The following is a 26,816-nucleotide window of genomic DNA, read 5'->3' as shown; positions in this document are numbered from 1 at the left end:
TGTTCGACTGCTGCCCTGGCCAGCACATTCTCCAGATCTCTCACCAACTGAAAACGTCTGATGAATGGTGGCCGAGCAACTGGCTCGTCGCAATACGCCAGTCACTACTCTTGACGAACTGTGGTATCGTGTTGATCTGCATGGGCGGATAACTGTACCTCTACACGCCATCCAAGCACTGTTTGACTCAATGCGCAGGCGTATCAATGCCGTTATTACGGCCAGTGGTGGTTGTTCTGGGTACTGATTTCTCAGGATCTATGCACCCAAATTGCTTGAAAATGTAATAACATGTCGGTTCTAGCATAATATATTTGTCCAATGAGTACTCGTTTATCATCTGCATTTCTTCTTGGTGTAGCAACGTTAATGGCCAGTAGTGTATATCCAATGTATGCTGACAGAAAATATATTGGAAATGACTTACACATTTTTTTTTTCCTTATAGGTCCAATAGGAGGTCTTAGAGTATTCCCGCCGATGACCAATGTTACGGCAGCAATACTTCCTTCCACCTGCTGCAGAGATTACAGGGAGCGACCGATATGGATGCAAAAATGATTTCTTGGAGACAATGGTATAAGGAATGAAACTATTTCATTAGATTTGGCAATGTTTTTTATTTTACTTGGAAAATATCACAAAAATATGTAAATTTTATCCTTTCAAAGACGGCTACCCAGTCAAAGCCGTCGTCGCACTGGACAAGTTAGCTAACGTAGTCGTGGAGCTCTAAGAAAAAAAATGGCTCTGAGCACTATGGGACTCAACTGCTGTGGTCATAAGTCCCCTAGAACTTAGAACTACTTAAACCTAACTAACCTAAGGACATCACACACATCCATGCCCGAGGCAGGATTCGAACCTGCGACCGTAGCGGTCGTGCGGTTCCAGACTGTAGCGCCTTTAACCGCTCGGCCACTCCGGCCGGCACACCAGAGCTCTAAGAGTATTGGGATGCCACTATCTGCCATTTCATATTGAGAAACCATTTCGTCACGTGAAACACTGAATAAGTTCTGCGATATTCCGGCAAAGTTCTACCTAAAGCAGGACGCAAGCAGAAAACGAAAAGCCATATCTTACTTTTCGTATTCAGTACAAGCCCGTATTCGGTGGGTTTTATGTTATACCTTAAACTCTATTAATATATGCTGTTTCCAAGCACCAGCTCATCGAATGTCTCGAGAAAGAATCGTTACTGGTACGTTGTAACAAACTGACGGGAAACGTCATGTTGGTGATAAAAGAACTTTCGTGTCTAGTTATTATCGCATTATAGTCCGCGTATTATGAAAATAAGCCGTTTTAAAGCAACAGCACATTGCGGATTAATGAAAATATGTCGTTCTAGTTATTATTTGCGATAATTAAATGTCAATTAATAACACTTCGGTGATTCAGGTGTCATGGGATATCCGGACGGAACAAATACAACGAATAAAATAGAAAAAAATGAGAACAACTAAAAACGGAGTTAATAGATGTGCCACGTTATGGAACAGAGAACCGATAGAGGGTTCGCGTCCCGCTGCACTTAATCTTTTTTTTTTCCTACTTCACGCTTTCTGAAGGGTTGACTTTTCTACATCTACATCTACATCTACATGGATACTCTGCAAATCACATTTAAGTGCCTGGTATAGGCTTCATCGAACCACCTTCACAATTGTCTATTATTCCAATTTCGTATAGTGCGCAGAAAAAATGAACACCTATATCTTTCCGTACGAGCTCTGATTTCCCTTCTTTTATTGTGGTGATCGTTCCTCTCTATGAGGTCGGTGTCAACAAAATATTTTCGCATTCGGAGGAGAAAGTTGGTGATTGGAATTTCGTGAGAAGATTCCGTCGCAACGAAAAACGCCTTTCTTTTAATGATTTCCAGCCCAAATCCTGTATCATTTCTGTGACACTCTCTCCTATTTTTCGCGGTAATACAAAACGTGCTGCCTTTCTTTGAACTTTTTCGATGTACTCCGTCAGTCCTACCTGGTAAGGATCCCACACCGCGCAACAGTATACTAAAAGTGGACGGACAAGTGTAGTGTAGGCAGTCTCCTTAGTAGGTCTGTTACATTTTCTAAGTTCCCTGCCAATAAAACGCAGTCTTTGGTTAGCTTTACCCACAACATTTTCTATGTGTTCCTTCCAATTTAAGTTGGTCGTAATTGTAATACTTAGGTATTTAGTTGAATTTACGGCTTTTAGATTAGACAGATTTATCATTTAACCGAAGTTTAACAAGTTCCTTTTAGCACTCATGTGGATGACCTCACACTTTTCGGCATTTAGGGTCAACTGCCACTTTTCGCACCATTCCGATATTTTTTTCTAAATCGTTTTGCAGTTTGTTTCGTTCTTCTGATGACTTTATTAGTCAATAAACGACAGCATCATCTGCAAACAACCGAAGACGCCCTCTCAGATTGTCTCCCAAATCGTTTATATGGATAAGGAACAGCAAAGGGCCTATAACACTACTTTGGGGAACGCCAGAAATCACTTCTGTATTACTCGATGACTTTCCGTCAGTTACTACTAATTGTGACCTCTCTGACAGGAAATCACAAATCAAGTCACATAACTGAGACGATATTCCATAAGCGCGCAAATTCAATACGAGCCGCTTGTGTGGTACAGTGTCAAAAGCCTTCCGGAAATCCAGAAATACGGAATCGATCTGAAACCCTTGTCAATAGCACTCAACACTTCATGTAAATAAAGAGTTAGTTGTGTTTCACAGGAACGATGTTTTCTAAACCCATGTTGACTGGGTGTCAATAGATCATTTTCTTCAAGGTAATTCATAATGTTCGAACACAATATAAAATTTTGCTGTATCTCGACGTTAACGATATGGGCCTGTAATTTAGTGCATTACTCCATTTCTTGAATATTGGTGTGACCTGTGCAACTTTCTAGTCTTTGGGTACGGATTTTTCGTCGAGCGAACGGTTGTATATGATTGTTAAGTATGGACCTAATGCATCAGCATACTCCGAAAGGAACCTAATTGGTACACAGTCTGGACCAGAAGACTTGCTTTTGTTAAGTGATTTAAGTTGCTTCATTACTCCGAGGATATTTACTTCTACGTTGCTCATGTTGGCAGCTGTTCTCGATTGGAATTCTGGTGTATTCTTGTGAAATTAGTAGAAATAATTTCTGTAGTATTTGATGTCAAGTAAATATAAGTGCACTCTCCTTCAGGAGTGAGTTTGCTCGGTTAAGTGAACTTTTGTATGCTGATGTCCCTACTGATTGAACACGTAACTATCCTTTTTGTCTCGTTACATGTTCACGGATTTTGAAGTTTTTATTTATGTATGCTGCAGACAGACCAACATGTCTAGCATGTGAAGAAGGGCGGAAATGAGCGTATTACTAAAGTAGGATTTCTACGCTCGTCCATTTTCGTGAAAAAACTGTCTGTTTTGTGAGCCAAATAAAGCCGAAAAGTGCCTTTGGAGAGCACAGAGGGCGCAAAATCAGCTCGTTCCGTATGCCTACGACGCTGTGTTTCGTGACGTTGAATATCCCGTCTGCTTGCACGTCAACGTTAGCTCTCTCTTTGCGTGTGACGACAGCTTAAATGAAGGCCAGTTCAGGTACAGCTGTCGAAGTCTAAAACGGAATGACGGCGATGCAGAATTGCTTGCTAGTAATGAAACTTTGGTTACTGGCCCGCTCGCAAGTGTTAACATCGGCTCCCGCGCGGGGCCTTGTGGTAGGCTGTAGTGTTTACAAACAGCTGCGGCAGCCGGCTCGGCGCGGAGAACGGGCACTCCACCGGTGGTTGCTGCTGCTGCTGCTGCTGCTGCCGCAGCGGTCGTTGACCCCGGCGGCTGCATTCCTTACGGTCGCTGTCTGCGGCCCCAGTCTGGCCGCTTCTTGCTCCCCCCCCCCTCTCGTCCTCCCCCGCGGCGCAAATTCCCCGCTTAAGCGGTCTGCACTCGTGCAGGTGCTCCCACGCCTGGAATCTCTGTCCATCTGCTTGCAGTCGACACCATCCGTTTATTTCCGTGTCTCACTTCAAAATGGTTCAAATGGCTCTGAGCACTATGCGACTCAACTGCTATGGTCATCAGTCGCCTAGAACTTAGAACTACTTAAACCTAACTAACCTAAGGACATCACACACATCCATGCCCGAGGCAGGATTCGAACCTGCGACCGTAGCGGGCGCTCGGCTCCAGACTGTAGCGCCCAGAACAGCACGGCCACTCCGGCCGGCGTGTCTCACTCTTCTCGTACATCACAGTCTTGCGATGAAAGATGCTTTCTCGATCGTCTGCGCCAAAATGTGCCAAAATGACAAATGGTGGTTAATAGTTAACTGGCAGGGCCAGTCCACTGTCATATGAGGCCTGTAGAAATCAGAAACCACAAGGCCCCCATTCCGCAATACATACCCACACTTTTTAAGCGTATCATTTTACTTGCTTATAAAATGAGAAGGTAACTTACAATGAAATTTTATTTCGCTAATTGAAGCATTAACTGATACTGTGCACTTTGAATTTTGAAGCATTATCTGAGCATCTTACCAAACATAAGACAGTAAAAGTGATCGTCACAACTGACTCTCACTAGCTACATATGCATCGTGATTCAGATGACGCTGCCCATGGGTTGCAGGCAACCTGCAACACCTTCAAATACCACACTCACACACACTCAAGATTTTCGTTTTCTCTCGCTTGTTGTTCATAAACTTTTACTCCTATAATAATTATGAGCGGGACCCTTCGCTAGAAGTCGTATTTTTCGAATTATTCAAGAAAAACCCACGACATTGACCATCAAACACGCTATTCTTGAATAACTCGAAAACCGACGCCTCCAGCGAAAACGTATCCTGGTACAAAATTTAACTGAGTTAAAGTTCCTACAAAAAATTCGTGTTCATTTCTTCTGTAGGACTAATAGTTTGCAAGTAGCAAGCGAGTAAACACGAAATACCACACGTGCTTTTGAAATCGTTACAGGTTGCAGAAAACCTATGGGGAGGAGCAGCTGAATCAACCTCTCATTTAAATAACAAGAAAGTTAAGAAAATAGTTAAATGTCACTCCACGTTTTGCAACCCTTCCAAACATGACAACTGTTAATCCACTGAGGTGACAGGAAGTGTCAAAACGAGTATCGCCTCTATTCGACACCAGATCGTACCAACGAGCTTCTACTGGTCATTCTTAGTGCTTTTTTCAAGTTGACCACACTTATCTAGACACTAGTGATCTGGGTAAGCGTTTCCTCTCTACGTTATGCTTCACTTCAAGAAGAAGAACATGAAAGAAATACGTTTACAACAAACACTAAAACCAAGTTTATTTCAACAGTCATACATACGCCAAGAGGTTTAGTCGCTTGTTTAGACAGATACACACAAACGACATTTATACAAGAAATGGTCATATTTTATCATATCGAATTCTATTTACACTGAATAACTAAACCACTGTGACCAACTCCTTAGCGATTCCGCGTGGCATAATTTCTACAAGTCCTTGATAGCTTTCTGGAGGTATGTGGTGGAAAGTGTATATGACATGCAGTTTCTGTAAATTACTAACCGGTGCTCCGTGGGTACGACGTTAGCGCCAAATATCGTCCCAGATGTGCTTCATTACGTTCAGGTGATGTAAATTTGGTAGCCAAGATATCAACGTGAATTCTGTATTGCGCTCCTCAAACTACTGCAGGACGGTTCTGACCTTGTGAGATGGACAATATACCCTGCTGAAAGATGCCTCCGCCACCGGGGAAGATATCAAGCGTAAAGAGACGGAGGTGATTCGCAATAATGTTGACACAGTTTTCAGCTGTATGGATTACTATCATAAGTCCCATGGATGGCCAAAGGATTATCCCGTATAGCAAACTACTGCCCCCTTCAGCCCGTATCTGTGGCGCGGTGCCTGCTTTGAACAGCTTTTTATCTGGATGGCGGCACATCCGGATACAACCAAAAACAAGATTCACCGACATGTATCCATTGATTCACGGTCCAGTCTCGAGCATTTTGAGCTGAACGAGTTGTTCCGAAACACTTGTACACGCTCCAGCACTGCTCTCTATCGTCAGTCTGCCACAGATTCCCACATACACTGCTCCACAGTGCAGGCAACCTCCTGTCTCCAGCTTTTCCAGTGGAACGTGGGAGTCTAGCTCCTTGTCGCTCACTCGTAGTTTCGTCGTCTTTCAATCACTTGCACAAGTGAACAACCTATCTACTCCACCCGATGTCCTTTCCCGGGCACAGGGCAATAACTGCTTGCCTTTGGTCAAAGTTGGTTGTCAGTAAATTTTCCCATTTGCGGTCCGTATCAGCGGTTGAATGATTTTCCACTCGTCTGCGAACACTTTCCAACCCTCTCATGTGCCGGAAACGCTTCCAGGAGTTGTTTGAAGGAAGGAAGGTGAAACTTCATTTTTGGAGCTCCCTAATATTGTTTCACGTCCACTTACTTTCCGTGGAGCAACGAATTCTATGAGAAAACTGACGGTATGACTATGGGGAACCCACTCTGTCAATTGAAGCAAATCTTTATGTGGAAAAATTTGAAGAAGCAGCTCTTCAAACGGCGAAGAAGAAACCCTAACGTTGGTTTCCATTGTATGTCCTCGTGCAAAAAAGGTCTCTCAGAATATTCAAATTTTCTAAATGATGTTAATATAAAGTTCACTACGGAAAAAAAGGAGAGACAAATTTCATTTTGGTATGCACAGGTGCTTAGAAACGCAGACAGAATTTAGGGCACCTGGACTACAGAAAACACATTCACACGGGCAGTTACCTTCGCTGAAATTGCAACCAACGTCCCAAGAGGAAAAGAGAAATGATCAAAAACGCTGGTGGCCTAGGCTATACGAATCTATTAAAAGCAGTACAAGGCGGTTATAATGAAACTTTCACTACTTCAGAGGGTACCCATGAAAAATCAGTGATCATAGTACAATGAAACTTTAAGTAAACATTTGTAAGGGCTTGAGGAAAAGGAATATTGAATAAACCATTGAAAAAAAAACACATGAAAGTGTTACTTTTGTCAAGTGCATTACGTTCGAAGCTACAAACGTTGCTCAATGGGAAGGTCATCTGCATCCACGATAGACTGGAAGGGCACCAGAGGGTGCCTTACTGCTTTCTGAAACAATGTTGGACCATGGAATGTTCAACTGTCGTGACACTTCTCATGCACTGCTTGGAGATCGCACAAAGCGCCCAGCATACTCAGCCATACCAACAGTAACTTCTTTAACAATTTGTGACGCAATTGACCGTCTGCTCCTCCCAGGAGCAAATCGCCAGTTAATTCGAACTTCCGAATCATGTTCCTCAACACCGGTGCAGAAAGAGGACTTCATAATCCTTTAGCGCGTCGATACTAGCGAAGAAAATTAGCACTGTTGCTGGTGTTTTGATAAAACAGCCTGCCTTGCTCATCTTGTGCTGACTCTTGTTGGTTGTCTGCACTATAATTCATATTGTCTAACAGTAATGGCGCTTAACGGAAACTCGTAACAATAACATTACTAACAACAACACAAATATTGCAACGCACAGTCCAAATATCATTCCTATGAAGTGGGGTACCCATGCGGTACACAGTTTTCCGTCTACACTGGTTCAAGTAACGGAAGTTTAATTATAACCATCTTGAAGGACGAGCTCCATTATTTAAGAATTGCTTTCTTAAGAATTAGTTGTTATGGCAGAGAGACATTTAGAGCGGCACACCACACAAGAGCTGCAGTTTCTTGTGACAAAGAACCAGCTTTTCCGCATTCGTATATACAGTCATAGTTCGCATCAGTGGAGTACTAAGAAGACAGCTCTGACACATGTGGTGTTTTATTGGCGGCTATCAGTGAGGGCAAATCACGACCCAATTTCTTGGGTTGACTCGTTCTAATCAGAATGGTCGGTTGTGAACCATCGATTGAAAGCCCATACGTTTAACACTAAATTAACTACAACTCTTTCCAGTAGGTAGGTACGTTAGCGTATAATACAAAATTATGTGAAATGATTGGATAAATGCCTAGGATTAGTGATGTTCTCGAAACCAGACGGCCATATTTTAAACAAAGCAAATGTTTATTAAATAATGTTCGCGCATATATGAATGTGGATTCAAAATTAGGAAAAAACCAACTAAACAATAATTAATGGATGTAGTACGAGCAGAGGATACGAGCGAACCAAGTTCGTTTAACTGAACAGTAATTAAAGAAATTCCACAACAGACAATGAATGTTCGAACTTGCATTTTCCCACTTTTCATAGCGACGTAAACTTATGTTCTTTACCCTCAATAATCACCGTGAAATTCATGCAAAAAGTCCATCATATATGAATATGAACTGCAGCAGTATCGAGCTGATATAGGTATGGGGAAAAAAATTGGAAGTTTGGGGTAAGGTCTTATGGGGCCAAACTGCTGAGGTCTTCGGTCCGTAAGCCTACACATTACTTAATCTAACTTAAACTAACTTACGCTATGGACAACACGCACACCCTTGCCCGAGGAAGGACTCGAACCTCCGACGGGGGGAGCCTCACGGACCGTGTCAAGGCGCCCTAGAGCGTGCGGCAAGGTAGGAGGGATACTGGCATAACATTCGTAGTCATAAAACTTTCTAGCAGTGCCCTGGGTTATATTCAACAGCTCTCCATAATATCTAATGGAGTGAAGACTCTTTTCGTGGTGATGCGTGCATGTTCTAGAACCCAGTTAAGGCAGTTTGATCACTAACACTTCTGCGAGGCATTACACACAGGTTAGTGGTCCAAGAGAATGTTATGAAAATCTAACCCAGGTCACACTGTTGTAACCATGCATCTTGTGAAAACAATCTTCATTGTTCAGTGCGTATCATAAAGGCCAATGACGAACGGCTGCGCTACGGTCGCAGGTTCGAATCCTGCCTCGGGCATGGATGTGTGTGATGTCCTTAGGTTAGTTAGGTTTAAGTAATTCTAAGTTCTAGGGGACTGATGACCTCAAAAGTTAAGTCTCATAGTGCTCAGAGCCATTTGAACCATTTGAACGAACGGCTGACACCACCCACATTAATCTCGTGGGAATTACTGCTGTGTACCATGTGGCTCTGTGTACCACGTGATTCCACCATAGCAGATCCATTACGTTCTGTGTTGTTGTCTTAACAAAGGAACTCTGATTCATCTTCTCCTTCTGCAATCTAGAAAGATAATGAACACTTGACTGTTCCTAGGGATTGCGTTAGTCGTTTCGAGAATTAGCCAAGTAGTTTTGCGCTGTTCCAATTTGAATTATTATTATTGAATACAAGAGTAACAAATATAGCATTATACAGAGATAGCAGATGTATCATAGTTCTTGCCTTGCGCTCAAAAAGGATGAGTAGTTTTCCAGGCAATAGGTAGGTAAATGAAAGGAATGACGTTCATGTGCAAGAAAAGAAAGATTGGAAAAGGGACTTCATAGTTGGACAGATTTTGCGTCTAAAGATTTTTAAAACGCCATTGATAATGTGAATGAGAGGTCGGGATGGTAGATTTTTAAGAAAAAGTGGTTATGAAAGGTACGTCATACAGACTGATATTTCTATACTAGTTGCCCCAAAATATTGCGACGAACTTTGAGACGTTGTAATGGGTGTCTTGAGGAACAAATCGAGCATAGGAACGCATGTCCAGAAACGTCCATCCAACAACAATAGAGACCGTCGAAGTTATAGGCTAGGCACCCCTTCAGCAGTCAATGTGGCTTTGTATGCTGACGGACCCTAGGCGGAACGTCTCGCAAAGTTGTTTGTTGCTCAGTAATCGAAGCTGATTGCCACGACCGTCAGTGGAGAAGTGGAGCTAGCTGCTGAAAATACAGGCCTTGTCTCCTATGAATCCAATGCTCTGTTACCTTGGTGGATGACTATTTCAGGCACAGATTTTCCTCTGCAATTTATTTTTCTCCTGTACGTCGAAAAGCACTGGAGACTTTATAGGGTCCCAGGAGAAAAATTAACTGCAGATGAAAACCGGGTCCAAAACCATCATACACAAAAGCAACAGAGCATCACATTCATAGAGTCCGCAGCTCGTGATGTGGTGGCTAGCGTTGCTGCCTCTGGATCACGGGGTCCCGGGTTGGGGATTTTCTCTGCCCGGGGACTGGGTGTTTGTGTTGTCCTCATCATTTCATCATCATCATCATTTGTTAGTGTGACTAGATTGGATTTTGAGAAGAAAACAAACTGCGTAAAAATTGGGACTTTGTACGGGTGCTAATGACCGCGCAGTTGAGCGTCCCACAAACCAAACATCATTATCACATTCACAGGAGATAAAGGTGTTTCTATGCATCCATCTTCTTCACTAGCGACAGTGGCAATCAGTCGCGATCACTGAACAACAGACAATAGTGCGAGACGTTCCGCGTACGATCCGCCAGTGTACAAAGGCATTTTTGCTGCCGACGGGGTAGCCTTCAGTGACAGGCGCCGGCGCCTGTAACTTCGACGCTCTGTAGAGCGTCACTGGATAGCGTTCCTGGACACAGGTTCCTGTCCACAATTTCTTTCTGAAGACACTCTCTGCAGCCCCTCGAAGTTTGCTACAACAACGAACCAACATCTTTCTCTTACACGAGTCCAACAGAACAGGTTCCCAAATTAAAGGAGGCAGTAACTGATGCGGCTTCTCAGTAGGACTTCCTAACGTGTTCATGGACTACAAGTCCTGGACACAGAAATCCAAGGCTGATTCACGATTTATTTGAAGAAATGAATGCTACACTATATGTTGATAGTCTATCCGATACACAGAATAAATTGGAATCGTTAGTTTAAGGAAACCAGCAACGCGCCCGGATAGCCGCGCATAATAGCATAATGCTTCCGGGAATTAAAAAAGTGTGTCGGTCCCAGATCAATACACTCGGCGGATAAACGGCCAGGACCGGTGTGCCTGCTAGCCCGGATGCGGTTTTTAGGCAGTTTCTCACTTCAGACTAGGTGAATAGTAGACTGGTACCCACGTCCTGCCTCAGTTACAGGATTCGCAAGTATGTCGAAAATGTCCACGAACTTGAACGCACTATAACACTACACGCAGACAACCGGGATACATAATCCATGTCCAGAAAGGGGGGGGGGCAGAGGGAGGAGGTAAGAAGAGAGGGGAAGGAGTGGCGACATGAATGATTTCAGCCACCCTATACCACTAACACTGACATATCCAAGGATTAACTTGTCGACCCTGCAAAGATGTGCGGTAATTCCGGGAAAAAGAAGAGGAAGACTTTAATTAAGCTGCAAAATTTCAGTCAACGAAACAACGACCAATGTATTCAACGGGACGTTGGTGGTACTACGAACTACAGTGGTCACTGAAAGGGTAATAACAAGATAATTACTTGCGATGTCGTATTGTGACGTCTATACCAGAATCAAGTCCAAATCTGAAGATAGAGTTGTCAATGAAGTCCAACATTTTGTACAAAAAGAGCGTACAGTACTGACTCTAACACACTGCCAGAACAAAACTGACGTCCTGGATGGACAGTGCAGATATTTATACAAATATTGACTGTTGCAGAATGATGGTATCTACACAAACTACATATACATCAGACTATACATATATAAAATATTTCAAGAATCTTCCAGAAATTGTAAATTATGTAAAGTAAATAACAGTGGGCGGTCGGGTTCAAACTAGCGACTGGCGCCACACCAGCCAGCGATACAAACCACTACGTATACTCCATACACCACTTGTTGTAGAAAAGTTTCACATTAGAATAACATAGACCCAGACGAAAAAATGTAACTTACTAAGAAATATTTATGCAGTTATTCACAGAAATGTATAAAATACACCGATCAGCCAGAACATTACGATCACCTCACTAAAAGCCGGTATGTTCGCCTTTGGCACGGATAACAGTAGCGACATGTCGCAATGGGGCATTGATGGGTCGCTGGAGGGAGCTGGCATCACATCTGCACGCGCAAGTACCTAATTCCCGGCAAGGCAAGGGGTGATGAACTCTGACGCCAAGTTCAATAACATCCCAGATGTGTTTGATCGGGTCAGATCTGGCGAATTGGGGACCAGCAATTGCAACTTTCTACTGTGTTCCTCGAACCAGTCCACCACTCTCTGGTCTTGTGACAGGGCGCATTATCTTTTTGAAAAATGCCACTAACATCAGGAAACATGGTCGTCATGAAGGGATGCACGAGATCTGCAACCAGTGTACGATACTCCATGGCCATCGTGGTGCCTTGCACGAGCTCCACTGGTCTTATGGATGCCCACGTGAATGTTCCCCAAAGCATAATGGAGCCGCCTCCAACTTGTCTCAGTCCCTCAGTGAAGGTGTCAAGGAGCTGTTCGCTGAAAGACGACGGATTCGCGTCCTCCCGTGGGCATGATGAAGAAGGTACCGGGAGTCATCAACCATGCGACGCTCTGCCACTGCGCTGACGTCCAGTGGTGATAATCGCGTACTCATTGGCCATATCGTGGTGTTAACATTGGCACAGGCGTACGTCGTCTGCTGCAGAGGCCAATCGTTAGGAGTGTTCGGTGCACTGTGTGTTCAGGCACACTTGTACTTTGGCCATAATTAAAGTCTGACGTTAGTTCTGCCACAGTTCCCCGCCTGTCCAGTTTTACCAGTCTCCCCAGCCTACGACGTCTGACATCTGTAACGAGGGGTGGCAGCCCAACATCCCAACCTCTGGAAGTGGTTTCGCCTTGGTTTCGCCACATGTTGAACACTCTCACCACAGCACTCCTCGAACACCCAACAAGTTGTGCAGTTTCCGAAATGCTCGTGCCGAACCTCTGGGATATCAAAATCTGCCCTCGGTCAAACTCAGATGGATCGCCTGCATTACCCATTTTACACACAGACAGCATGCCCACTGATACTACATGCACTATGCTTGTGTCTGACTAGCAGTCATTCTTCGCCAGGGAACGCTACTATCACCTAAACTGGATTGTATACATTCTTTCTGATCAGTGCAAGAGACGAAGGAACGCAATTCATAAATATATTTACTATTTAAGCTCTTATGGAACGAAGGCAGGTTACAACTATAGAATAACATTTTTTTACGTCCTTTGTTTGACAGGAAGAGAAACACTAACCTTAGAAACGAACTTCATGTGGCATGACTAACCAGCGAAATAAAAAGATCGAACTGAAGATCACGTAAAAATTTGCAAAAACGCTTATTTGTAGGTAACCAGCTGTAGCCTTGGAAGTGTCAAAAAACGAACAACAAATAAAGGGGCTGTGAACTAAGGGTACAACAAACGAATTCAAGATCCAAACTTCCAAAACAGAACAAAACTTCAAAAACGTTAAAAAGATATGCTTTGACAGAGCACAGAGAAAATGTGTGGTTATGAAACTTTAGCGTTCATTTGTTGCAGCATATGTGACAAAATGTTATGTTTTCATCATTTCCTTAGGAGTGATCACATTCACATTCATACGAATACCTAAATCGGGCAAGGAGTAATATTTCATTCACTTACCAGGCGTACAAATTAGGTGCTTCGATAAGAGATTCCTGTCATATGACACACGTACTGTCATTAATGCCGTGTATGACATACCAGACGTGTTTTCTGGTGGAGGATTCGATTGACTTATCGCCTTGTCATCAAACGTTTGTAGGTCCCATTCGAAAGCCACTTCCTTTCGGCTGCTAACAGAGTACTAGTGCGGAATAACTGTCATTATGGGCCCCTCCCTTACACCTCACTGTTGCAAACGGGCGTTACACCATGACATACACACAAATTTGACTACAGCGAACAGCCGAAAAAAGAAAAAAAACTGGAACCAGGGAGATTTGAACACGGTTCGGCCACGTGTTAGTACAACACCGTGACAACTTACCGACAACACCATTGCTCTATATTGTACTTCATGAACCGTCCAATGTTTCTATTTTTTTTTCGTAGTTCAGTGCACCTTCTTCCTGCTTTCATGCTTGATCTGTGTTCAGTCTTTGACGGGCTATCCACTGAGCTCTCTTACCACTGCATCTGAGCGGGGTGCGATGCGGAGTTGCCCTTGTGAGTCAAGTGTAACTAGTGATTTTTTTTTCAGTTTCATGTTTACAAAACACTGAAATTCGTTCATGGCTTTTTGTACTGAGTACCATTAGGGTCAATGTGACCCCAATGTAAATTTTGTTTTTGTTTCTCGAATAGTACTTATAAGACAATGGAATGACGACTGTTACGTTGAAGAGCTATAATTTATCTAGAATGAATTTTTCACTCTGCAGCGAAGTCTGCGCTGATATGAAACTTTCTGCCCTGTGCCGGACTGAGACTTGAACTCAAGAGTATCCTGTCCTCAAAGCTTTACTTCCTCTAATATTTCATCTCCCAACTGCCACACTTCACAGACATTCTCCTGTGTGAATTCCAAGACTTTCTCTCCTGAAAGAAATGGTCTTGGGTAGCTCAGCTGTCACAGCACTTGGCCACGAAAGGCAAATGTCTGGAGTTTGTCTTGGTCCTGCACACTGTTTTAAACTGCCCTGTAGTTTCGGCTGTAATGCTTGTTTTTGCGTTAGTTCATTAACATGTGTCAGTCACCAGGTGTCTTTATGACTGTGTGGTACTCAGTGAAACAAAATAATCGTGATAATAGGAGGGTTAAATTGAAGCTAATAGCCAAGCGTTCACGGCGTACACTTGCGAGGAAGGGAACAATTCGTAACTGATGACTTCACCAGTTTCTCGATGTAAACAGTAAGCAGTATGACTTAAAACAGGTGCTAAGTAGTGAAACGGTAAAGACTGAACAAAAAGGAAATAGGTCCTTCAAGTCTGCCTCGAGATACCGCGTAGATTTCTCTGGGAAATTATGTCTCCGCATGCTACCTTTTACAGCCATCGGTGGTCTTTTGTGTCAGCGCCCGCGCGCCGTAGGACGTATGTCAGACAATGATAAATGCGTCCTGGAGAAAGCGTACGCCCACACACGCCTTTGTCTGTAGGTGTGCGCCACTTGGCTTGGGATTTCATTGTGCTCATTTTGACATTACCAACACTCCCGATGATTGTCCTGCTTCCTCCCTCACTTTCCCTTTCGGTTTTTTAGTATTTCCCATTGACCTGCCGTAGCAATGAATGTCCTGAAAAATTTCTTATCCTAAAAGCTCGCTATGTAGTCATTAAAAAAAAAACAGAAAAATCGCTACCACAGTACCCACTTCCTTCTTTATGCTCAATGCTACTGTTTCTCCCTCTGTGCTGTCAAAGTTTGAAAGACCGCCATGTGTCTTTTCTGTCTCTCCATTGAATATAGCCATGTAAATTGACCTATTTTCGTCACATAGTCTGCTGAAAAGGCTTTAGAGAAGCCATTTCTAACCTCTCACAGTTCCATATGTTTATACAGGATTCTGTATTGCACTAACGAAAAACAAAAGCAGCACTAAAATATAATTAATCGAGAGTAATGAAATTTCGGGAATACGTCTGTGTAGGTAACATAGTTAAATGATAAACGTTCCAAGATCATAGGTTAACGTAAATCTGAGATGCGACATAGCAAATGTGAAATGCTGGTACATTAACAACTGGTGTAACGCCCAAAATGTTGAATGCAAGCGTCCAAACGTAAATGCACTGTGTTGTGCAGGTGCCGAACGTCACGTTCGCTTCTGGGATGGAGTTTCATGCCTGTTACACTTGGTCCGACAATACTGTTCGTAGATGACGCTGGAGTTGTTGTCCGATTCGGTCCCATATGTGCTCGATTGGAGACAGATCTGGTGATCGTGCAGGCTAAGGCAACATGTCGACACCCAATTGAGGATGTTGGAGGCGAACATTATCCTGTTAGAGAGCGCCCTCCTAGAAGGCTATTCATGAATGGCAGCACAACAAGTCGAATTACCAGACTGTCTTACAGATTTGTAGTCAGGGTGAAGGGGTAACTACGAGAGTGTTCCTGATGTCATACCAAATCGCAGCCCGGACCATAGCTCCAGGTGTAGATCCAGTGTGTCTAGCACGCAGACCAGTTTGGTTGTAAGCCCTCAACTGGCCTCCTTTTCACCAACACACTGCCATCACTGGCACCGAGGCAGAACCAGCTTTCATCAGAAAACACAACAGATCTCTACCCTGCCCTCCAGTGAGCTCTCGCTTGACACCAGTGAAGTCGAAAAACTCGAAGATTTGGGATCAGTGGAATGCACGATACAGGACGTCAGGTTCGGAGCTATCCTTGAAGTAACCGATTTGGACAGGTCGCCGTGTCACTGAGGTACCAACTACTGCTCAAATGATTGCTGCCAATGCAGTACAGCGCGCCACAGCCCCACGCCGAGTATGATTGTCGCCCCTCTCATTAATGCCACTTGGTCATCTGGAGCCCAGTCTTCTTGCGACCGTACATTCTCGCGATCGCCAGTCAGCAGCAGTCATGTGCAGTGGCTACATTCCAGCCAAGTCTTTCTGCAGTATCGCAGAAGGAACATCCAGCTTTTTGTAGCCCTACAACGCGACCTCGTTCAAACATAGTGAGGTGTTGAAATGGCGTCAATGGCGTCTTTGTCTCCTTAAAGGCATTCTTGACTAACATCAACTCATCACGTCCGATGTCAAAGTAACTAATGCTCACGAGCGTTACAGTATGTATTTAATGTAAACCTGCTTTGCATCCTCATAGTGGCGATACAAGCGCCACTCTTATGCGACTGGCGCGACATATGAATAGACGTCAACTTTCAAATGTAGAAAGACGCCTACCAACTCTCTTTTATGTTGCACAGCTCCTTCTTCGTACTGCGATTTTTTCTTCAGTCCGTGTAACTCGTGCGACCTGTCCAAGAAAATTACTCAAGTACGTGGGATCCAGATCGAATAAGGCTAATGGGAAATATTGACCGTATAAAGGGATGGGTGTCACGAATGGTCTCACGTTTTTTTTGGCCATTGGGAGCATGTCATAGAGATGTTAAAGATACTGAACTGTAATACACGTGAAGATAGTTGCAAACTGTCCCGAGGCAGTCTGCTTACAATGTTTCAAGAACCGGCTTTAAATGATGACACTAAGAATATACTACAACGTTCTATGTATCACTCGTGTAGGAATACTGAGGACAAAATTAAATTTATTACAGTGCGCGTAGAGACATTTAAACGCATCCCCCCCCCCCCCCCCCCGCATCATTCGTGAACGGAACAAAAAAAAAAGGCCTAAATAGCTGGTACAATGGGAAGTACCCTCCGCCATGCACTTCATCGTAATTTGCAGAGTATGGTTTCAGATGTATGTGTGATAACTTTGCTGATTTATCGTTGTTAAATATCTGTCACGGTACGGTTCATGTACTTTACTTTCCTGTAGTGTCTCTCACGAATGTCTGTCTGCGATTCAGCTACATTGCCTGAGGGATCATTCGTAACCTACATCATCACTTTACTTGATGGATTTTTTCTACATGTATTGCTTCGATCTCAATCATACCTTGAAATAGATTATGGACTCATCAGTTAATTGCAGTTGTAAAAAGTAAAAGGTTTTCTTGGTTACTTTTAAAATCCTTCATATCAAAGGACGTAAACTGTAGTCTACCGTAAACCACTTCACAAATTTTCGGTTACATTTGGTTGTCATTCAAATGGAAACGAGAATTGAACAGAATCGATCACAGCCTTAAAAAAGAAATGACCATAAGTGACAGATTTAACCGAAATATACGGTTGTAGCATGGTTGTTGCATTCAGAAGTATCTTCTTTAGTTCTTGACGGTGACTAGTTCCATTTTCAAACCATCCGTTGGTAAGCGTGACAATACAGGCGACAGCCCATGTAGAAAAACTGACCTTGCAGTGATGATCAAAGGGGCAGGGTAGTTGACATTTCATGGTCTAATAGCACTGTCGGAAACAAATTCCAATAGTTTCAAATTTTTGCTACCAAAAATTTACAGTCTTATGAGTGATCTAAACGAAAGAAACAAAACAAATATTGCGAATGAGAAGCAAAAAAAAAAAAAAAAAAAAAAAAAATTATTATAGGTTGAGTGCGTACAGCGAGAAATGCTTAACTGTCAATGTCGGCAGACGACGGCAAAACCTTCCCTCCAACGTAAACATTCAGCCGTTTCCGCGCACGTGCAGATTTCTGCACACTCAGGATTTTACGCATTCTAACAGTCGCAGAACCACTTGATCACTGGTGTCACCGCCCCAGTCGCGACAGGGTTGATGGCTGACATAATCGCTGGCGTCTGACGTGCGTTAGCCGCTGATAGTCGAATTACACAAGAAAGTAGCTCGTTGTAAAACAGGCCGTAGGCATGTGAATCCAGTCCTCGAGTTAAAATTCGTGTTTTACGTTTTACTGCTACCACTGCGCGGTTCCGCAAGATGCGGAAAAGATACATAGTAGCCACTCACAATCAATCAATTTCTCATTCGCCCCCTCCCCCCTCATATCACCACTCTCCTCATCTACTCCCCTCTCCTATCTCCTCTTCTCGTTCCTCGAGCACTACTCCCTCCCCCCCCCCCCCCCACCGTCCCTCTCTCTCTCTTTCTCTTTTTCCCACGCTCTCTTTCTCTCTCTCTCGCACACGCATGCACGCAAACGACTAACTGCTCTAGGCAACTGACTCCTGCCCGTCTATACGGCGCAGAAGATGGTGCCGACGGCCGTCTCTGGCCCACATCCCGCAGGAGCGCGGCGAGATTTATGGGACACGCAATTTGCTCGCCTTGTAAGGCGACCGCGGGTAATTGCTGTTGCGATACGGCGCCATCTGCATAGGCGGCCCGCTGTTCGGGCGCGCACCCTGTGTGTGTGTGTGTGTGTGTACAGCTGCCGCCGACGCAGTCGCTGCTTGCGAAATGGAAAATGCAATTAAATAAGGAAATGCTCGGTTGTCTGCACAGCGCGCGGTGCGTTGTTGCCGACTGCACGGCTTGCGCTGCTCCTGCGACAACTTCCTGCGTGACCTATCTGTACTGCAGTCTGAAATCACATGTGACTGTACCATCACGTATATCGCTTTGCGGTAATAAGTAAAATTGGCAACTTAATGATCTCAACTGAGCTGGAGGGAAACACAGTGACGGAAGAAAATACCAGCCGCAAGAAGGGAGTAGTGCGATACAAACGAAAGTTTGTAGGTGTGTTTCTACATCTGAAAGACGATGTCTGTTCTAATTTCACGCCAGTCACATAAGAGAGACGACTGTAGCGCCTCTAAGAGGATGCAGATCAGATCTGCCTTACATACACACTGTATCAGTCGTGAGCGGTAGTTGCCTTTTGAGACTGAACCCGGTGAGTTGGTGGTAGTTAAGAATGCATTTGAGGGGACAAAGAATCCATTATCAATACCTCACTGATCTTGAACCAGGTCGTGTAATAGGGCTACTAAAAACTGGATGTTACTTCCACGAGATCACAGGAAGTCTTAGAAGGAATGTAACCACTGTACACGATTATTGGTAGTGGTGGTCACGGAAATGTACAGTTGCAAGATGTCTGGGCTCTGGACGGCCACGTGGCAATACCAAGAGGGAAGACCACTGTGTTCAGTGAATGACTCTGGTATATCGTATTGCACCTGCAGCAGCAATTTGAGCAGTACCTGGCACCACAGTGACACAACGAACTGTTACAAATCGGTTAAGTAAACGACGGCTTCGAGCCAGACGCCTTGCATTCCACTGACCCCAAACCATCCCCATTTGGGACTTCAGTGGTGTCAAGCGAGAGCTAATTGGAGGGGAGGTATCTGATGGAAGCTGGTTCTGCCTCGGCGCCAGTGATGTTGGTTAGAAGGAGACTAGTTGAGGCTCTCTATCCAACCTGTCTGGATGCTAGACACACTGGATCTACATCTCGAGTTATGGTCTGGAATGTGATTTCGTATGACAGCAGCAGCACTCTCGTGGTTATCCCACGCACCCTCACTACGAATTTGTACGACATTCTCGTGACTGGAATTGTTGTGCTGCAGTTCATGAATAGCATTCCAGTGGGTGTTTTCCAATAGCATAAGGCTCACTCACATACCGCTCTTGTAACCTAACATGCTCTACACAGTGTTGCCATATTGCCCTGGCCTGCTCATTCACCAGCTCTATCTCCGATCGAGCTCATATGGGATAGGATCGGGCAACAACTCCAGCATCATCCAAAATCAGCACTAATCGTCCCTCTGTTGACTGACCAAGTACAGCAGGCATCGTATTCCGTCCCACAAACGGATGTCTCACACCTGTACAACGCTATGCATTCAGTTCTGCATGCTTGCATTCAACATTTCGTTGTTACACCGGTTATAGATGTACCAGCACTTCACTTTTGCAATGGCTTATCTCTGACTTATATTGGCCTGTGATGTTGCAATGTTAATCACTTAAATACACTACTGGCCATTAAAATTGCTACACCACGAAGATGACATGCTACAGTTGCAAAATGTAACCGACAGGAAGAAGATGCTGTGATATGCAGATGATTAGCTTCTCGGAGCATTCACACAAGGTTGGCGCCGGTGGCGACACCTACAACGTGCTGACATGAGGAAAGTTTCCAACCGATTTCTCATACACAAACAGCAGTTGACCGGCGTTGCCTGGTGAAACGTTGTTGTGATGCCTCGTGTAAGGAGGAGAAATGCGTACCATCACGTTTCCGACGTTGATAAAGGTCGGATTGTAGCCTATCGTGATTGCGGTTTATCGTATCGCGACATTGCTGCTCGCGTTGGTCGAGATCCAATGACTGTTAGCAGAATATGGAATCGTTGGTTTCAGGAGGGTAATACGGAACGCCGTGCTGGATCCCAACGGCCTCGTATCACGGCCTCGTAGTCGAGATGACAGGCATCATATCCGCATGGCTGTAACGGATCGTGTTGCCACGTCTCTATCCCTTGGTCAACAGATGGGGACGTTTGCAAGACAACAACCATCTGCACAAACAGTTCGACGACTTTTGCAGCAGCATGGACTATCAGCTCGGAGAGCACGGCTGCGGTTACCCTTGACGCTGCACCACAGACAGGAGCGCCGGCGATGGTGTACTCAACGACCAACCTGCGTGCACGAATGGCAAAATGTCATTTTTTCGGATGAATCCAGGTTCTGTTTAATCATCATGATGGTCGCATCCGTGTTTGGCGACATCGCGGTGAACGTACATCGGAAGCGTGTATTCGTCATCGCCATACTGGCGTATTACCTGGCGTGATGGTATGGGCTGCCATTGGTTACACGTCTCGGTCACCTGTTGTTCTCATTGACGGCACTTTGAACAGTGGACGTTACATTTCAGATGTGTTACGACCCGTGGCTCTACCCTTCTTCCATCCCTGCGAAACCCTACTTTTCAGCAGGATAATGCACGACCGCATGTGGCAGGTCCTGTACGGGCCTTTCTGGATACAGAAAAAGTTCGACTGTTGCCCTGGCCAGCACATTCTCCAGATCTCTCACCAACTGAAAACGTCTGGTGAATGGTGGCCGAGCAACTGGCTCGTCGCAATACGCCAGTCACTACTCTTGACGAACTGTGGTATCGTGTTGATCTGCATGGGCGGGCAACTGTACCTCTACACGCCATCCAAGCACTGTTTGACTCAATGCGCAGGCGTATCAAGGCCGTTATTACGGCCAGAGGTGGTTGTTCTGGGTACTGATTTCTCAGGATCTATGCATCCAAATTGCCTGAAAATTTAATCACATGTCAGTTCTATTATAATATATTTGTCCAATGAATACCCGTTTATCATCTGCATCTTGGTGTAGCAATTTTAATGGCCAGTAGTGTATTTCACCTAGACAAATGTATTCCCGAAATTTCATTACTCTGCATTAATTAATTTTTGGTGTTGCGACTTTTTCCCGTCAGTGTACATCGCTAGTTGCTTCTGGTGTAAGATTTGTAAATATCACTCCGCTGAGGCAACCTTGTGAGGGTACAGTGGCGTACGTGGATGGTAGTTGAGCTGTGAATACGGGACGGATAAGGTTTTCCCCTGCTGGGCTCTTGGCTCACAAAAATAAATGTTTACACACCGGCCGATTGCGGGTGTCTGCGAGGAGACACGGAAGATAACAGGGCGACCACAGGTCCCCTGTGCATTTTTGATGTGACGTATCTGCATTTCCTGTTGGCGTTTGCGAATGTGTGACACCGACATTGTACCGTGTTAGTTGTGGGAAAGTTCCAAAATGTAACTTGCCGGTTGATGTCGGCCAATCAGAAGTTGTCTTCAGCATAGGCGCTGTAGCGTAAAAATCTGAGCCAATGAGTGGCGACACAGCGTATATAATGACCAACTTCTGGGTATTTAATGGGCATACTGTAAGCGATAGCGGAGTAGTTGTGGCAGAATCCCCCAACGTTTCAGTGTGTTGAGAGGAATTCTCGGTCGTTGCTGTGATGAAAGTTGTAAATCTTCCCCTCCAAGCCGTAGTTTTCTGGGAGCGGAGAGGGACATTATTCACTCGTGGAGTCAGCTGGAGAACGGACCACGTGACCGAGAGGTCATGTCGAGAGAGGGGGAGACCCTGGTCACAGGGGAGTGACGGGGGGGGGGGGGGGTTGTAGGGGGGGGGGGAGGGCTGGCGCAGTTTTCGCTGAATCGATGGAGTAAGTGTCGCCCTTTCTACATTTTAGCGGCTCACAATCTGCGAGACAAATTCCGCAATTTGTGTTGCTTTCTCAGTCCTTTTACTTGTTTGAATCTTTGATTGGGTTTTAACCAGCTATTGCGAGCTGCACAGAGTTTGGAAAGCCAAACCACCGCAATTTTCTGTTCAATTAGACGTCTGCCCCACTTATTAGCAGAACAGCGTGTGCGAAGTGAGTTTCGCTCAGGCAGTCGTTTATGATACTTTGAACGTGCATTCCCTTGCGGGATTTGATTTGTTAGACTTTTCTTTTCCTTTTTTTTCTTTTTTGTAGAAACGATTTGTCACTTATCTGAGCATTTAACAATAAACTGTTCATAGATTCATTTCGAGAAAAATTCACGTCATTTGTGAACCAGTATAGGGAAAGTAGCTCCAGATTTTAAAGGAATTTATTTATTTTCCTCCTTTTCCTTACTCCTACGACATATTAGGTCAGACGAAATATGAGCGTTTTGTGTTGCGTAACTGAATGGTGCACTTACTGAGGCGGCTTTTCGTTGTAAAGCAGGTGCTCCTGTACAAAAAAAATATATGTGTGGTACGATATTTCTCTAATTTCCATGACAAACGATTGATGAGATATGCTCTCGTTTGTATTTAACTATTTTGGAAAGACAGAGCATTTTCAATTATTGTGATTACCAATTTGCTGGGTTAAGCAATGTAAGGCTTACACAGTTTGAATATCGTTAGTATGACGAGCACTTAATTGTGGCATGCAGGTAGCACTTTCCACTACCGAGTCCAAGCACATCACGCTCACAGCCACGATCTTACGAGGGATGCGCATTTCACTCACACTGGTGTCCAAAACTTACGGAAAAAAGTAAATTTCGCATGATTAATCACTGCCAAGTAACATAACTCGATACATCTTGGGCCTTATATAGACAACACTGCTACAGTATAGTACTGAAAATAACTGAAACAATTACGCCAAGAGACTACCAGAAACCACACTTTTATTGAAAGACATGCAATTGCACTGAAGTCACCTCGATTCGCTATGGTCCCCTGGGAATTACAAAAACAGATACATGGTTCTTAAGCAGTTGTGTGATCAATACGGACGGCAGCGCGTAGTCTGCAACGTGTCTCCATACTGGCCACATGGTTGATAAGTTCTTGTGCTAGGGCGTACCATTTCTCCACCGGTGCGTTCGACAAATGCTGGATGGTCGTTTATGCATGTAACGTGCTTCAGTACGTCTCTCGAACGCATGCCACACATGATCCAAGCAAACAGACAGGCTAGTGCATTCTCCGAATATCCTTTCGTCTCATGAGCTCAACCACCAACGCTGTTCAATGTGATCTTGCTTTGCCCTACATAAAAGCGAAGAGACGTCCGAATGCACGCACTTGGGGCAGGAGTACAGTACCACAATTACTTTGACCGCTGAGTGTACCGTGTTCAAAGCTGTGGAGGTCTGTGCGCCCATGCAACATCATGCCTCCTCACACCGTAACAACTGGACCACTAAAACGGTCGTTTTAGATAATTCTCGTCGTAGCCTCGTATGGCGAGAGGGGGGGAACACGTGAAGCACCCAGAAAAATTGTCGAACGTGATTATTTCGGTAGTCCAGCTTTTATGGTATGGGTAGACACAGGATTGCATGGACAATCACCTCCAAAACTTGGAATACAGTAAACTCACCATACAACGTTATTTAGGCGACATACTCTTTCCCATGTACCTTTTTTCAGTGACGCATCTATAGGGTATTCGGCGAATGAACTGCCTGCCCCGTCCCCAACGAGCTGTCAATAGCGCTGGTGAGGAAAGCAACGCTCCACCCAAGAAGTCTTAACAACCTTGTGGCCAGTATGGGAACACGTTGCAGACCATGCGCTGCCGTCCTCCGTATTAGGAACCATACCTTTTGTAATGACCAGAGATCCATCATTAATGTCCTTGATTTCTGTGTAATTATTGTCTTTCGCTAAATGTGACATATCTGCTTATCTCACTGCATATTTCTTCCAGTTACTGTACTTTACTGTAGCTTTTTTTTTCTACATTTATGTTTCAAGTTTCATCTAGCTATATTATTGTGCAGTGACTTATCATGCAAAAATTACTTCCGTTCATAAGTTTTGCACACCGGTGTATTACAGTGATAAGAACTAGTACTCACAGTTAAGCATATGCCGTCATTCCTTCAGCTGAAGTAAAAAGCTCCTCCATTTACGGTACCCTGTGCCTGTCGAGAGATCTCTGTGTACTTTCAACAACCTCTGTCACTGATAGCCTGTTTAACGCACTCCTTCCGTTCAGGTACACTGTTGTGCCGAGAGCCAGAAGGATGTTTGAGAATCCTCAGAGATGTGAACATCCTTAGAGGGGACTGAAATAAAAAAGAAGCAGGTCTAAAATAATTATTAAATATATTCTGCCAGTATGGTATACAACTGAGAGAGCCCTGGGGTAGATAAACAAACTGCCAGCCAGTCAAGGCGGTCGTCGTAAGATGTAGTTTTCCAGCAGACCAATGTCTGAGAGCTGTTTATGAAGAGCACTCAAATGAAAATCGAATACTCGTCAAAAAGTTACCACAGAATGGTTCCATTTAAGGTAATCACCATAGGCATTAAGATATTTATTCCAGAGAGAGACGATCAGTTCCTCGTTGGTACAATGCGGTCGGCCGTTGACAGATTCGCTACGACTCCCACTCTTGCACTTCTTCGTCCGGCTGAAACCGACGGCCACTCATGTCTTTCTTCATGTTGTCTAAAACGTCAAAACCAGACAGTGAAGGATCTAGGCTGTACGGGGGATGTTGGAGTGTTTCCCAGACAAACTGCTGAAGCACAGCCTTTGTCCAATTGGCAATGTAGTGGCGGGCCTGTAGTGCAGCAAGATGGCTCCGTCCAACAGCGTTTCAACAGCGTGACAGCAAACAGCAAAGCCAACAATTTTCCATCTACCTCGCCAAACAAATCGACAGCTGTTTACAAGTTCCAGTAACATTATGATGACCTTTTCAAAACTTTAGTGGCCCTCTGCTCTTCCAGTTCCTCAAGCGTGGAATCACAATCAATGCTCAAAGCTAAGAAAACGGTTTGCAGAAATTGTAACGTGCCATCAAGTCAAATAGCCCAGCAATTCTGTCATACAAAAGCATCCTGGTGCACAATAACGCCCGCCCCTACACTGTCAGTCGGACGAAGGGTTTGTCTCAGTGGTTTGCTTGGGAAACACTGCAACATCCTCTGTGCAGACCGGATCATTAATTCTCCATGTGATTTTCACATCTTCAGCGACCTGATGAAAGATGTAGATGAGTAGTGGAGCAAAGAAGTTATGAGTGCAGTTTTGAAATCAAATTGATATGTTACTTAAATGTGACAGCTGATTGATTGATCACCTTAATCTATTGTTACACCAATTGATTTATGATTCCCTGGGGATACTTTTTGTTATGCTGATTGGCTTATGACCCCATGGGGAATGTCCATCCTTCTGAGAAGCACCCCACCACACACCTTCCCCTCCTCCTCCCCCACCCCATGGGAAAAGGGACATTATTTTATCACTCCTCCCCAATTCAGTTATGAGCCGCTTTTCCCCCTCCTGAGAAATTCCCCAGCCCAGTGTGTGAGAACCGCACTCAAAAATTTTGCATATCAAGTACCAAGTAATTAAATTTCCGTCGCAAATACATTGTAGAACTAAGTATATCCGCGATCTTGTATGCACCAACATTTGAAAACAAAACCACCTTGCTCCACCATAAAGTTTCCACTAAAAATATCCTGTGGAAAAAACCTTCCAGTCACACACACACACACTATTAATCGTAAAGTGTGCACCATATGCCGACTGCCAGGGAGTCCAGCCTCCCTGAATGGGAGAGCAGGCCATGCCAGCAGCTGTGCACATACCTCCAGCCATACCAAAATCTCAGTGACCAGAGAGACTATCACTTGACCGCCAGAGAGCCAACCCATTGATTTACATGGGGGGAATAACCGTCCACCGCAAACACTCGTCATATTGAATCTTCTCATGCAACACACATGTCCGCTTCTGTCGCTGCTCAACAAGCTTACTGGTTACTTCCCCCTTCAGCCACGCAGAGGGCGTGTCTGCCAGGTTTTGTCC

This window comes from Schistocerca nitens, chromosome 4 (genome assembly GCF_023898315.1).
Source record: "Schistocerca nitens isolate TAMUIC-IGC-003100 chromosome 4, iqSchNite1.1, whole genome shotgun sequence".
Lineage (NCBI taxonomy): Eukaryota > Metazoa > Arthropoda > Insecta > Orthoptera > Acrididae > Schistocerca > Schistocerca nitens.
Note: the sequence above shows the minus strand (reverse complement) of the source record.